This window comes from Camelus bactrianus, chromosome 1 (genome assembly GCF_048773025.1).
Source record: "Camelus bactrianus isolate YW-2024 breed Bactrian camel chromosome 1, ASM4877302v1, whole genome shotgun sequence".
In the NCBI taxonomy this organism is placed as follows: Eukaryota; Metazoa; Chordata; class Mammalia; order Artiodactyla; family Camelidae; genus Camelus; species Camelus bactrianus.
Genome location: NC_133539.1, coordinates 122,446,626 through 122,458,649, shown reverse-complemented (window position 1 = coordinate 122,458,649; position 12,024 = coordinate 122,446,626). Strand labels below are relative to the sequence as shown.

At 56.7% G+C, this 12,024-nt stretch overlaps 1 long non-coding RNA gene across 9 annotated transcripts in view; it reads right to left on the bottom strand.

Moving 5' to 3' along the window:
* The window catches only part of LOC141573323 (uncharacterized), a 170,529-nt gene that overhangs the window by 48,710 nt on the left and 109,795 nt on the right, over positions 1 to 12,024 (bottom strand). For 6 of the 9 annotated variants that reach the window (XR_012509714.1, XR_012509715.1, XR_012509717.1 and 3 more), the window contains exon 8: positions 8,391 to 8,565. This is a non-coding gene — a long non-coding RNA (uncharacterized LOC141573323). Of the gene's footprint in view, positions 1 to 777; positions 6,301 to 6,586; positions 8,566 to 12,024 lie in introns of those variants that run through there. The other 3 variants (XR_012509720.1, XR_012509711.1, XR_012509718.1) reach the window with 2 other exon arrangements.

Genomic DNA, 12,024 nt, shown 5'->3' with positions numbered 1-12,024 from the left:
GGCCCCAGGCTTCAGCAGATCCACTGTAGTTTTGGAAAACTTTGTGTTCATTTAAAACAAAACAAAACAAAATAAAATGCAGTGTGGGCGGAGCCTGTTTCCTGCTGTGGGTGGATGTCTGTCAAGCAACCTGGGCTCACGGGTCCCTGCTGGATGGGTGTCCAGGAGACCCCAGCCCTGCGTATCACCAGGACAAGCTGGGATGAGCACAGCACTTCTCTGTCATTTGTCATTTCTCCCTGTGGAAGGAGCTGTGAGACCCTCAGCAGTGGAGAGAGATGACAAGGAGCACAAGGAACAGAGGAGAAAGAGGCCAGATGGAGCTCAGGCTGGCTCCACACCGTCCCTCTAAGCTCCGCTCACCCCACAAACGCACCAAGTGTCCCAGACCACCTCGAGCTCAGGTGGGCCCTCTCCCCAGGCCTGCTTCCCAACTCCAGCCCCCCCACCAGGCTCTTTACTCCTGGGCGCCCCCACATTGTCCCCCTTCCACCCCCTCTGAGCCCCACTGAGGAGCCTGTAAGGGCCTCAGCACCCCCAACCCCGCACAGTCCTCCCCAACCTGGGGTCTCTGTGGAGGAGGGCGGGGCAGGAAGACACACTGCCCAGTGTTGCTTGGTGATGTCTGGGGTCTTATTTTCCTTTGTGCATGTCTACAGTTTGTATTTTTCTAGCGTGATCGCATATTACTTGTGTATATAAAGGAATAAATAAAAATCTTATTAAAGAAAAAGATGTGAAAGCCACAGGAACTGCGGAGACACAGAGATCGGTGGAAAAAAATGAACACAAAATATATATTTTCACAGCTACTAGTTCAGCCATCACAAGTGTTTCACAGTAAAAAGTCTTATTTTTGTATTTGGTGGTGGTGTAGCAGTTTTCATTACACAGGTTGCCCCTTGAAGCTGGGCCTCCCCACAAAGCCCACAAAGGTGGGTTCACCCCTGCTTGGGGAGCTTCCAACCTGAGAGGGAGGAGAGGAGGTAAACCCCGATCCCACGGTGGGCAGGGACCCAGCACTGCCTGCCCTGCTCCAGCCTCTCCTTCCCAGACCTGCAGTCGGATGGGCCTGGAGGGCAGGTGACATAGAAGAGGTCAGAGACCTTGCCCTTCACCTTCCTCCCCTGGAGCAGGGCTGCAGCCCCTGGAGAGATGGACAGATGGATAGACGGGCCGTGAGCCACAGGAATGGACACCATCAGGACCCAGGACATGCCGAGGCCCAGGGAGGCAGTGGTAGAGAATAGGTGGGTATGCAGTGTGCGAGGAGGGCTTGGGCGTGAAGTCAGGGAAGCTGCAGGGAGGACCCAGCAGGATGCCTTCGGGGTGGGCAGGAGGGAGGTGTGGAGAGGCCTAGAGTCTGGGTAGGCAGGAGTCTACACTGCAGATGCTGCTTGGCAGCGGGTCCAGGCAGGAGATGGACCCGGATTAGGAAGGGGCAATGGGGAAGGAGAAGAGTGAATCCAGAGGGTTTAGCAGAGTTCCTAGCCACGGGCCATGGCACCCAGGCTCATTTTCTGTCAGCTCTAGGGCACCAGGTCCAGGGAAATGTGAGTTTCCTTTGAGAGGTTGGATGTGAGGGGCTCTGCCGGCCTGCAGAGGCCTGCTGGGTGGTCTGAGCACAGGACCCATTGGGCAACTGCCTGGAGGAAGGAGCTGGAGGCCTTTGGTCAGGCAGGGGTCGTGGAGCACTGGCCTGAGGAAATGGAAAAGGCCAGACACAGCTTGGAGCTCAGGGGGCCTGGAAAGTCCTGGGGAGGGCAGCTGGGCCTCCAGCAGGGAGAGCGGCCTCCTGGGCCTGGTTTTGGGGGCAGGAGAACGCCACCAGAACCTTCGTGGGGTTCAGGCCCATCTGCCAGGAGCGTTTCAGGCAAGGATGCTCCGTGGGGAGTGGGGCATGGAGCCCCAGCCCGTGGAGGCAGCGAGGCCGGATGAGCTGCCACGACGCCACCACAGCGCCCACGAGGCTGGGCAGGAGGAGCCCAGCTTCCTTCTCCTCCTTGATCCGCTGTCCTCTGTTAAGCAACGTCTTTGTTCAAATTGCCCACCTTCCCACTAATTCCACGGAACTCAGGACCTGAGGACGAATCTCCTCGTAGGAGTCACCTTCCTGAATAAAGGGCGAGCTGGACACACTGCGTATTCCCGGACCTTGCCCGGGGTTTGCAGCCCTGAACAGCACTTGCAGGGGCAGGGGGCAGCTCCTCCCGGGGTAGGGGCAGCTCATGCTGCCTGGGGACTGGGGGTGGGGGGAGAAACACTAGCTGCAGCACAGGGGTGCTAGGACCTGGTTCGCACCCCGCTCTGCTCGGCGTTTCCTCGGCGCCACAAGCAGCTGCACCGAGCGCCCTGCTCAACCCCGGCCGCGGGTCTCGAGTCCCACCCTGCCCTCTGACCCGCCCCCTTCCCGCCCACTGCCCTGGCCGGTCCCCGCTCCCCGCGCGCCCTGGGCAGTCCTCTCGCCCCCGGCCCACCGCCGCGCCCCCTGACCAGCCCCGCCCGCAGCCCGGTCCCCGCGGCAGCCAGAGCGCAACTGGCTGAGCGGGCGCCCCGCGGCCGAGGGCGCAGAGCCCCGCAGCCCCGGCCCGCCGAGCGCTGCGCCGAGGTGCGGGCCGTGCGGGCTGCAGGCGGGCGGGGACGGGGGCGCGAGCGGCGCCCTAACCTGTGGCTTGTGCCACAGCGCCTCGTGGACTTGCTCGCCACCCTGGTCCTGCTTCTCGGAGTCAACGCAGCGTCCGCGGAGCCAGGTAAGGCCGACGGGGCCCGAGAGTGCTTGCCCCGGGCCCGCCCGCCTCCCGCCGCACTTGGTGCTGGTCTCCGGCCAGTCCCAGGCGGCCGCAGCCTCAGCCCAGCCTGTCTCGGCTTCGCCCCCAGGAGGCGGCCCCGGCTCCACCCACGCGCGCGGGTGGCCCTCCGGGTCGGTCGGAAGGGCGACGGGGTCGGGCTGGGGCCATGCGTCCCGACTGTCCCGCGCCAGCCATTCATTCCTGGGCTTTGGCGATTCGCGCCATCTGGGCGCGCCTCCGGGCCGGCTGGAGATAGTGCGAGGCGTCCGTGTCCAGAGTACCTTGTGTCCTGACCAAACTTCGGCGACTTTTCGGGGAAGTTGGTGCTCTTGGTAGACAGCGCTGTCGGGGCCAGCAAGGGCTCCAGGCTTTGATCGTGGTGGCAGCTGTTTCCCGTGCAGTGGCTCAGAGACCCTTGGACATCCAATACTGGCCCGCTGGGCCTGTGTCACTGGCCTCGTCCCTCCCAGCACCTAAATGGCCACTGTGGGTCACACCTCTCGGCCCAGGTGTGATCGTGCCCAGAGTCCCGCAGGTTGATGTGTAGCGAGAGTGGGCATCACTGTCTTATTCCTGAGTTTAGAAGAAAAAGTCTTGTTTTTTCCCTTAAGTGCCTTAAGTTCCTGACAATAAGATAATACACTTCCTTGGAGTAAGGTGGGTTGACATATTCTCTCATCTAATCACATAGGCCGTCGTGTTATTATTTCAAAAGGAGAAAATGATGTTTACCCGAAGGCGTAGGCCTAAGGTGGGGCGGCACCAGCGGAAGAGCGTTCAGCCACAGGAGAATAAGTTCTTCTGAAAGTTGTGCCAACTGCATCTGAACAGCACCCGCTGTGCCTGGGTTTGGGGGTGCAGAGGAGATGACCTAGTTCTGTTGCTCCACGAGATTTTAATAGGATCGGGGACCTGGCAGGGCTCCGGCGGGCCCTGTGTGGCCACGCCCTGAGTGCTGCTCCCTGATTCCCAGGTCCAGGGCAGCCCCTCATGGCCCCACAGATGGGCGGGTCAGACTGCTCTGCTCTGCAGACCTTTCTCCCCTCTAAAATGAGTACAAGGTGTTCCCAAATCTCAACCAGATCTTGAGAAAACAGGAAAAGCCAGAGGATGTCTCCGGTGTTGCGGTTGTACAGTTTCCCGGACTCCAGGCAGAGATGTGATCTGTGCTTTTCTGGCAATCACACGGCCTGTTTCTTTTCCCATAGACTTTCCAGTTTAAATTTAGGGTAGACAAGAGAAAGACAGTGCAGAACAGGTGACACATGTTCTCTGCATGTGTCGTTAGGTCTGGAGCTTCCTGGCGGCCCATCAAGCAGAGCACTCAGCAAGGCCTCACGGGCGAGTGGGGTGAGCAGGGGGGCCGGGAGGGTGATGGTGCAGAGGGCAGGCGGCCCCGGGGTGGGCCCCGCCTGATGTAAGAAGTTGGGTCTCCATCCAGTCGGTGCTCACTGGGCCTCAGTTTCCTCTTCAGACGAATAATGGCTTCAGAGGAAATCACCTGCAAGCCTTCTCCAGTCCTAACTTTTTATAAACAGCCCTTCTAGAAGACTGAGAGCTGTTAAATACCTACCCCGCTCTTCAACGTTGTGGGACTGCATTTACAACGCAGAGGAGGAGAAAGGCCGACCACCCGCCCGCGCTCAGGGAAGCATCCAAACAGATGACAGACATCAAAGCTGTGGGGTTTCTTCTGTTAGAGGATAAGGCATGGTCTCCAACTGCTTTGAATTGCTGCCTTTGTGTGATTTCGGTGTATTTCAACTGTGACATTTCTGAGGCATTTATGTGTCGAAAGATGTGTTACGCACCCCTGGAATGACTAAAGAGGGTAAGGTCCAGGCCCTTCGACCAGAGTGCTCACCGCACTGGCTGAAGCAGCAGGAGCGGGTGTGGGGAAGTTGAGGCAGTAAGTAGGCCCTACCTCCCTGCGTCTCACAGAGCATGCCCGGAGGGGCCCAGGAAGTCAGCTGACAAGTTCACAGGCAGTGCTGAGCCTGCTCCCCCGAGGAACTGCAAGATGCCAGACTTTGGGTCAGGGAGGGCCCTCTGAGGAGGAGTCAGTCAAGGAAAGAGGAGGTGGAAGGCCGTCCCAGACAAAGGCCCTCTAGTGTGCAGGCGAGGGCCTGAGCAAGGGATGGGGGTGCAGAGAACAGGAGGACCAGAGGGGCCTGCGGGAGGAGAGGCGTTGCATGGCCTGGGGGGCCCCTCAGGAATAGCCAGGCCAGGGGAAGTGTTAAGGCCAGAAATGGTGTCATCACATTTGTATTTAGAGGTATGTCCATGCGTCCCTTGCCCCTGGCCCCCCACCTGTCTGTCTCACTGTCACCTCCGGGCCCTGTGGTGCCTTTCCCTGGCCCAGGCTGCACCTGCTTCTGCACGGAGAGCCCACACCCTGGCCACAGCAGCGGTGACATGTGCCAAGGCGCCTCCGAACTTTCTCTTGGAGACACAGTGGTCCCTTTGGCATCTGGATGAAAGGTCACTACCTTTTGAGTTCTAAGGGGAAAGAAATGGAATTTATGGGTTGAAATAGAGGACTCCCTAATTCCTAGTCAGACAAAAGAGAGACCTGGTTGTGTGCATGGCTGTAAATGAAACCAGCGTCCTCCACCCGAGACTAGCAGGTTGGAATGCAGTCTGCAGTCGTGGGCCCGGGTTGAACAAAGGCTCCTGCCATGACAGTGCCCGGACTTGTAGGGCTGCACGGGGCTCCCATCCCAAGGCTGAGGCAGGGCCCCACAGGCCAGCCCTGCAGATGGGTGCTGGCAGCCCGTGGAGTCTGTCATCTCTGTAGGTTTAGTGTCCTGCCCGTTACAGAGCTGGAGCCCAGGTCACCCAAATGGCTTCTCCAGTGTGCGTGGCAGAGGCCCCCACGGTCCCTCTGGGAGCTGTCACTGCTGCCCTCCGTGGTGCCCACGGAGAGGGTTCCAGAGCCGGTGGGCACGTCGTCAGGGTGCGGGGCCAAGTGCGTATCCCCGCCGGCCCCGCCAGCTTCTTCAGCTCCAGCCTCTTTGGCCTTGAGGCGCCATCCTAAGGGCTCTGCAGCGCCCGGATGTGCGGACGTCAGGCCTGGTCTTCAGCCCATGCTCTGCCGGTGGCCGGGCTGCCTGGGTCCCTCTGTGAAGCGGCCGGACGCGCACGCGGAGGGTGTCACCCACAGAGCGCTTGGGAGCCCTGGTATGCCTGTCCCCTGCACCAGGCGTCTCAAGGGCTACCTTGTCCTCCACAAGCACATCTTCCAAAGTCTAAATCACGTTTGTCTTTCATACCTGGAAAGGCTCTGTCTGCCATCCCTTCGGCCACCCCGGGGAGCCTCTCTGATGCGCCGTCTCCTCCTCACGCAGGAAGCCTACGTGATGGCCAGTGTGGGCAGTCCTCACGTGTGCCGCCTGCTGGGCATCCGCCTGGCCTCCCCGGTGCAGCTCATCACGCAGCTCATACCCTTCGGCTGCCTCCTGGACCACGTCCGTGAGCACAAGGATGGCATCGGCCCTCAGCGCCTGCTCACCTGGTGCGTGCAGATCGCAAAGGTGAGTCGGAGGAGCACATGGAGCAGGCGGCCCGCTCTGGGAGCAGGGCAGATACTACCTCAGAGCAGGACTAGCAGCTGCCTCAGCTTGCGGCTCCCGCCCTCATCTCCTGGGGCGACGCGATCATTAGTGAGAGACCCAGAGAAAAGCTGCAAGGGGGCAATCAAGACAACTGGAAAATCAACAGTTACATTCTCCATCCTGGGATAACTGGGAGTTTGCCAAGTGTGTGTGTGTGTGCGCGCGCGCGCACGGACACGTGTGTACACAGTGTACACTTTTATTTGGGATCAATTGAATTGATTGTCTTTCACATTAGATCAGTGCCTGTCCTACTGAACACTGAAAATCTAGTTGTTTAGCTACCTTCACACAATTGTCTCTTTGTTGGGTTGCCTTAGTGTGAGGACGTGGGGACCCCCACCCATCACTTGGTTCTTGTCACTCTCATGCCATATGCCTGGTCACAGAACTGAGCAGTTACACGCCATTGCTACATGCTGGTCCTGGTGGGGCCCGTGTGCCCCAGACTCTGTGGTGTCCTGAAGATGCTGGTATTTCTCTGTGCCACTGTCTTATTAGTTTCCTGGTGCTACACCAAAAATAGCCACAAGTCTGCTGGTTCCCACAACAGGAGTTAGTCTGGAGGTCGGAAGTCTGAAGTCAAGGTGTCAGAAGGGCCATCGCCCTGCGAAGGCTCTAGGGGAGACTCCTTCCCCCCCCCAGTTCCGGTGGTCCGGGCACTCCCAGGCCTGCGGCCGCATCCCTCCCATCTCCACCTCCATCCTCACATGGCCTCCTTCCCCATGCCTGACTCCACATTACCTTCTTCAAAGACATGAGTCACCCCTACATCGAGGAGGATTTCGTCTCGAGATCTTTAACTAAGTAGGTCTAAACCCTATGTCTGAATGAGGTCACATTCTGGGGTTCTGGAGAGACATGAAAATTTGGGGGGGACACTGCAGCCCAGTTCAGTGGCTGATGTGGGGGAGGAGGTGCTTAGCTCTGAGTAGTTTTCCCCTGAATGTAGAATTATTCCTGGAGGTCTCCTCTGAACCCAGAAATTCTTCCTGAGTCTCTTCCCTGATCATCTAAGGCAGAAGGGTCACCAAGGGAGCACCCTCCACCCCAGGCAGCCTCTACTACCTTGCTGAATTTGCTTTATTTTTTTAAAGCACATATTGCTACCTGGGAAGATCTGGTTTCTTTACTTGTTTACTGGAGACTGGGAGCTGTGCCCTGGCTGCGCCCTGCCTCTGGCGGGGCGCCCAGAACCCTGCACAGCCAGGGTCATCTCCTGCCTGGCCGCTAAGTCCCAGCTCACCAGAGAGCTCCCAGAGACTCAGCATTTCTTAACTGAGTATCTGTGTCAATTCGCAGCTGCACAAAAGTGGCTTTTTATGTGATGGGACACACAGCCTTGGCAAATTTTGCCCAACACAGAACTAGAGTTATAGTTCCATGGATTCAGCTCTCAGTCCTGGCTTTTGTTAGGCAGGTGGTCTCTCTGCCCCTCGTCTGTGTGGCTGAAGGTGGGGCTCTGCCGTCTGTCCCCCTCAATCCCCTGCAGGACCTCCAGGAAGCACCCGCCTCAGGCCCCAGTGCCCGGATGCTCACTCCTCTGTTTTCCCCCATGTCCCATGTTCTGACTAGTTAATGTTGGATAAATGACTAACATCTAAGCTGCAACCTTGTCTTATTCAAGTTCCGTACCAACTCTTATCCCTTAGAGCAGCGCCCCCTGTTCTGGGTCTTCTCTTGTACACGAGCTTTTCCCCTCTCGCCTTTGCAATCTTACATTCACATCTGCCTGACCACAAGTCTGCATGATTGGAACTTTCTGTGACCCTCAAAATCAGTCATCTACAATGTGAGCTAAATACAAAACCCCAGATCTGACAGTGCCCGCCGCAGAACGAATTCAGCTCTGCCCGGGCCCCGGTCAGGGGTGAGTTTCCAAAGTGCATGAGTTGAGTTTCCCAGGCCCCAGTCAGGGGTGAGTTTCCAAAGTGCATGAGTTGAGTTTCCCGGGCCAGAAAGTTTTTCTCTGTGTAACATTACTCACAATTTCAACCTGCTGTTTAAATCCAGTGCTCTGCCAGTGGCACTTCGTTTGGGTTTACCTCCATCTGGAGTCCTTTCACGTTGCAGCTGGCAGCCTTTGTCTGTGACAGAACCGCATTTCACAAAGAAACCTACCCCATGGCACTGGAATAGCTGTAGTGTGGCAGTGTCTGTCCCTGGAGGGAAAGGAAAACAATAATTTCCTCAGTTGTAAAGAGAGAAATTTGCTCTTGGGTTAGTGTCTATTTCCCTAAGTAGTGAACAGTGTTCTTTGTAAAAGTTAGAAGTGAAACTGCCCAGGAATACTTAGTGGCTGACCGGAAGCTAAACCTGCTGACGCTACTGCCTTATAAACGTCCTCGCTGATTCACAAAGGCACGGGCCCTCCTGGGAAGTTCTCCAAATACCGGTGGAGAGCTTGGCACTGTTATGCAAGTTTCTTGTCCCGGCTAAACTGCTAAGAGGATGCATAAAATTCTATCACCCAGGTAAAAGGAAAAAGAAAAAAAAAAAAAACAAACAAAACCCAGAGATGGCCTAGGGAGGGAACCAGGGTGGGGCTGGGAGAGCAGGGACGCCCTTCTTTGCGTGGTGAGAGTGGACTCTAGGCCTGGGCCCGGCGGGTGCTCACTCGTCAGAGAGATGATCACCTCCTAAACTCCGGGCTCATGGAGGCACAGGTGGCACTCACTCACTAGGAGCGACTCAGGTGCTTCAGAACGTGCCCCCATTCTTTCTTGCTACATAAACCAGCTAGTAAGTCCCAAAATAATCTGACAGCACAAAAATATCGTAAAATCTTCTCATCCAAGAGATGCTGTTATCAGTTCAGTTCAGAGAACACGCCTGCTGGGCCGGGCTCTTCCTTTAGGGCATCTCAGAGCCCTGCACCTGTCAGCCATCCAGGCTGCGATTAATCTAACATTGTCCTGAATCTTTGGGACCGCAGAGCTTTCTTATTCCCTAGTGCGGATTAAGTTCTCACAAAAGTGAGTCTTCAGAGAGATGATATAAGTTACAGATCCTTGGCCAGGCCGCGGTGAGAGGTGACGGTGGCTAGGAGGGGGAGGGAGAGGCTCTGAGGAAGGAACCACAGCTCCATCAGCACCACACGACGCCTTGTTCAGTGTATAACAGAAAACTTAATAAGGATGAACTTTAAAAAACATTCCGTTCAAAGGATCCACTTTTCAAATATGCAGGATACTTAGTTTGGTCTAAATGCATTTGACAAAGCCCTAGGTGTTTTTACTGCTCACAGTTCTAAGAGCTCTTAGGGCATGTGAGCAGCTGAGGGAAGGCACGTCCAGGTGAGGAAGGAAGGTGGCCACGCACTAAGATGTCACAGAACATTCGGGCCACATGTGCCTGGTTCTAAGTGCCACGTCATGGAACCCACGTTGACAAATTATAATGTGGCCTTGATGGACGAGCAGGAGTGGGAGAGAATGAAATTTATGCTGGAGGAGGGTCTGGAAGAGGGGCTGACATCAGTCAGCCTCGCTCAGCCTTCGGGAGGGAGACGCCGACTGTTCTGAGCAGCTTCAAGTGCACAATCTCCCACCTGGGCCCAGGGGCCTGGCCCTCTCCCCAGGTCTGCTCCCTCATCCTGGCTTTCCTGTGCTCCAGGTCAGGACTCCTAACCGTGAGATTCCAAGCGCAGCCCGGGGGTGTTGACTCGGCCGCCAGCCTCCATCCACAGGGCCAGAGCGGACACCTAGGGGCTGACTCCCCTGCAAAGCACACACCTGCGTAAACCCCCAGACAACAAGCCCAGAGAGAGGCCCAGAGCCACACAGCAGAGCCGATGACCAGACAGCGCAGTTACTTGGATTATTTTTTAAATTTATTTTACGTTCTTGCAGAAAAGGTCACAGCGGAACTTCATCAACATAAATGACCACTTCATAGTATGTCATTATAAAGCCAAAAGCTGCTGTCCCACCAACGTTTATGTATCAACTCTAGGACATTTCGCTTCTTCATTTCTTGGGCATTTGCCCGTCAGCGTCAGGTAACACGTGAAACGCACATATATAAAGAAGACAGGCGTTCTTATCTCCCCAAACTTACAGACAGGCGAGGAAAACAGATGCACACAGAGCTAGCGGTGCAGCAGGGAAGGAGTGGGTTAGAGCAGGCGGGCTGAGGGCCCCGATGCCCAGAGGCTGCTGTGCAGGTCACACGGGGATCAGCAGAGTGGGCTCAGTGTGCCGGCCACGCGCCAGTCCAGGGAAGACAGTGGTGAGAAAGCCAACCCGTCCCTCACCCTCAAGAGCCCCATGCTGTGGACGTGAGTGAGAACCTGACTGTGTCCTGGGGACCGTCTGAGGGGGGCAGCCCGTGAGAGGTGGCTGGGACGCTGAGGACTGTGGAAGGGGTGAGGGGCCGGGAGGAGCCAAGAGGGGAGGGAGCAGAGGGGGGCCACCCCCAGGGCCAAGCAAGCCCAGCTTCATCACAAAAGCAAAGGGCGCCACATGGAATATATTCATGATCAGACTTGTGGAAAGTGTAGCAGGACAGGGCAGCCTAATTCAAGGTCATGGGAGAAGAGGTGGAGAAGAGAGGGTGGAGCTGACGTTCAGGAGGAAATGAACAGTGAAAGCAGTGACGGAGGCTCTCCCTGGGCCGCATCCTAAGTGCTCCACGTGGATTGTAATCACTTAATCCCCCGAGTAGCCCATTTTACATACGGGGAAAGTGAGGCCTGGGGTGTTTTGGTCACTTGCTAAGGTCTCAAGCTGGCAAGCAGCAAAATCAGGATCTGACTTGGGGCATCCTTGCCAGCACTTGACCTCATGGTCAGAGTAGGACCCGCAGGCCTGAGTCCAGCTGTGCTGCTGTTCCCGCACAGCAGGAGGCTGGTGCCGAGCCATCTCTGGGTGGGACAGGGTGTTCTCACACTTTCCTGGCTCCCCTGAGGGCAGGTGTTCGGTGGGGTCGAGGCCAGGCTTTCCCTTACTCTCCCCAGACCCCCCACCTACCCCTCCACGCCTACTTTCTGCCTTTCTGTCTCCACCAAGGCAGCGCTCCTCCGGCTTCTCCACTTGGTGGCTGATAAACAGACCAGAAATCCAGCTCACTCCTGCCTCTCCCTTGGGGCTCCTCCCTGGAGTTGTGGGGTGCTGCAGCGCCTGGGAAGACAGCCCGCACATGTCAAGCCCTCCCCAGGCCTTTCTTCTTCCGAGGGTGCTGTGCCAGGAGTCTTTAAAGCCCATATGCAGCGGCCCTGAGTCTCCTGTGCACCCAGGGCAGCTCCTCAAGTCGCCTTTTAGCCTGAGTTTTGCAACACCCACCCCAGCTCTCCTATGTTAACCAACAAAATAAATCTGTTCCACTGAATTAAAGTGAGGATCTCAGAGAAGAGTCAGGGGAAATGAGTTTCCAAGAGGCCCCGCAAGGCTCACGCGCATACTGCCCCCCTGTGGCTGTCTGTCTGGATCCTGAGGGCTCACAAGCCACATCAGGGCTCTTACCTTTGCTGCCTGGCTAAAATATAACTCCTCTGGGCACAGAGATGGCCTTTCAAGTTGCTTCTATACTGCAGGGCAGAGACCAGTGAAGGAAGTTTTATCAAAGTTCAGATGACCCTCATCTCGTCCTGTCATCTGATTGAAACCCCTCTGTGGATTAGC